This window comes from Lissotriton vulgaris, chromosome 9, assembly GCF_964263255.1.
Source record: "Lissotriton vulgaris chromosome 9, aLisVul1.2, whole genome shotgun sequence".
Lineage (NCBI taxonomy): Eukaryota > Metazoa > Chordata > Amphibia > Caudata > Salamandridae > Lissotriton > Lissotriton vulgaris.
The window spans coordinates 559036355-559039439 of NC_141697.1; positions in this window are offsets into that span (position 1 = coordinate 559036355).

Genomic DNA, 3085 nt, shown 5'->3' on the forward strand with positions numbered 1-3085 from the left:
CCCGTGGAATAAATTTGCTTTTGAGTTTACATGCCATTCAGTGTGTTATATGTGAATACCTCATAGTGCTGATACACTATTATTATTCCAAATGGATTTATTTTGGTTTAGTAGGCAGTACCAAGAATGTGATGTGTTTCTTATCTCATATTTTCTCCATTGAGGGATCACCTAAGGAGATAGTCATGGATAACTGCCCACATTAAGTATAAGAAATGTTATCTCTAATAATTACATTAAACAGTTGTGCAGTTGTGTGTGGCAAGTTATAGTACTTCTTCAAATGGCCCTGTTGAAAGTGCAAATCCGAAAGTGGATTCTGTGACTGGAAAAAAACTGACTGAGGATGTTAGTTCTCAAGTTGTCAAAAGACACACAAATGATGGACGGAATGTGGAAAAAATTAAACATTCACCCCCAGTCAAGAGATCTGGGTTAAATCCATCGTTCTTTTGCTCACCGTGCCACCCCAGTTTGTAGTTCTCAAGATGTAGCAGACCATCATGATCTTAGTAACTACAGTCAATTTTGACCTGCTGCTAGACGCTCTATAAGATTACCTTCCAAATTTGGTGACTTTGTAATTTATTATGTTATTCTGTGTCCAGTTAGTTCCCTTTTTTTATATTCTCCATTCTTCTTTTTGTTAATAGTGGAGAGGAAAGCAAGCAGGTTATTGGTGTTTTTTTATATAAATGGCATTTGTGGACTTCAAATTGTACTCCTTTAGATCTGGCCTCTTGTCTCCATGCTTGTCAAATGAAGAGATCAAATCACCTCGATGGACGTCTTCTCCTTTGTGGGTCCTTATTACCTTGAAAATAAAAGTTTGAAATGAAGAGTTACCAGTTTCGGCATTCTTCCTTCAGAAAGAAGACTTACCAAAAGATTGCTCTTTCTTTTCTTTTACAGGTCTTTATCAGATCTGCGACAGCACCATTTTGCTACAGCAATACAGCAGTGCGGATAGCCAATATATAAGTTTTGGTGTTTTGGGAGAGATGTGTTGTTGATGATCAGTAGAAGTTATTACTAGAAAGTGGAGTGCCTTTTTATAGATGTCATTTGAGGTGGGCTCCAGCCAGTACAGTTGACTTGTTACTATTATCTCCTTCACCATCATCTTTCTTTGGTGCAGAAGCATGGGTGGGTGGCGCCAGTGGTTTGCATGGTATTCAGATATTTAAACATTTTTCTAAAGCGACTTTTATTGTTTCGGAGTCATCTGTCACTCTATCGCTATTGTAGGATGAAATTCTATGGAGTAGTCCATGCAACATTGGCAATGCTTGCCAGTAGCACAGAACTGCAGGGTGAAAGCAGCCATCTTGCATGAGCACTAGCCAAGCCCCATTAACCAGTGCTTTTTAAAAGGTTATTGTAATGGAATAAATGAGAGTAGTCCATTTTTTGTAAATTCAATGATGTATTTATTCCAGTAGTATTCATGAAGAGAGCCCCACCAGGAGCAGTCTGTGCTCTGCTCAGCCCATTCAGCGACTGATTCAATCATACCAACATTCTAACATTCAACATTCTAAACTACACACATCCTGGTTGAGCAGCATACTACATCTTCTCCCTTCTTTGCAATGAGAAGGAAGAACTTCAAGAGGCACAACAATAGGTTACAAGGAAAATTTAAAATGATAATCAAATATGTTCTCTCAGTAAAAGGGGGACGAAGGGTTGGGTTCTTTCTTAATTCATGCTCATCCACTCATTTACATGTTTCGAAATGTCTTCACCTTTTCATTACATGTTTAAAAATGTATTCATCATCCCATCCTCGTCACCAAATGTAATGGAATAAATGAGTGTAGTCCATTCTTTGTAAATTCAATGATGTATTTATTCCAGTAGTATTCAGGAAGAGAGCTCCGCCAGGAGCAGTCTGTGCTCTGCTCAGCCCATTCAGCAACTAATTCAATCATACCAACATTCTAACTTTCAACATTCTAAACTACACACATCCTGACTGAGCATCATACTACAGTGTTCCTTATAATGTATATAAGATCATCTGCCCAGTAGATCTGAGTTCCAGTTTAACCCATTGAAAATATCGAACTGCAGGATTTTCATCACACCTATGTTTTCATTCTGACAGTCAGCTCTTCCCACCAGGTAGATTTAAGATGTTACAGTTCCTCCTTAGCTTCACTCAAGAGAGCCTGTGTGTGTAGCCACAGCAATCACGAAAATGCCCCAAGCAATACAAATAACTCTGATCTATCTGCAGTCCCATTTAGGAGCACGGCCGATACAGAGGGAATCATGCTGATGAAATGCGATTTGCTCTTTCTCTGTCTGGTGGATTCGATTAGGGTTTAAAAACCTCTGTGTAGCAGGGATTTGTACTCCAGGGAGTTATTGAATGCTGAGCATTCTGCCGTGTGTGGCTCTGTCTTCATACTACTGTGCACTATTCTAGTTCTGTCTGACTTTTCCAAATGAGAACTATCTCCATAGCTTACCTCAGCGCAAAGAAGACCACATTCCTTTCCACATACACTGAAATTTCCTGTGAAACTAATGTGTTAGATGGGCAACCAAGAATTGAGGCTTATCTGGTAGCCCACAAGCACAACCAAAGTCAAAGCTTGGTTCTGCATCTGTTAGTGTCTGAGTCTCTTCTCCATCTGGGCCTATATAATTAGAACATGGTTGCTCAACTGTGGTATATCTTCTTAACTCTCCTTGTGATGTCACTGGCCATGAGTTCTTTTGAGATTGTGACATCAACAGTCTTTGCTAAACCCATCTTGTCAACATTTCCTGCACATAGCTGGGAGTTTTGAGCAGATGAAGTCTATGTAGCGTGGTGGGCACAAGATACAATCCGAAACATTCCAGTAAACTGCTTTTGGTCTCAAGTAGGCAAAGGGAGATCTTGTGCACCTGTGTCCAGATGTCTTGATTCTCAAAGGTATGTATTCACAGTACACTTTGCAGTTGGGAGGGGTTACATAGCCAGCTAGGTGCCTTCCTTTCAGACTCTGAATGTGATACTAAATGAAAGAACTGAAGGGTGCCATGCTACTGTTCCTGGTTGAGGTACTGTTTCTTCCTCTATATGTGTACT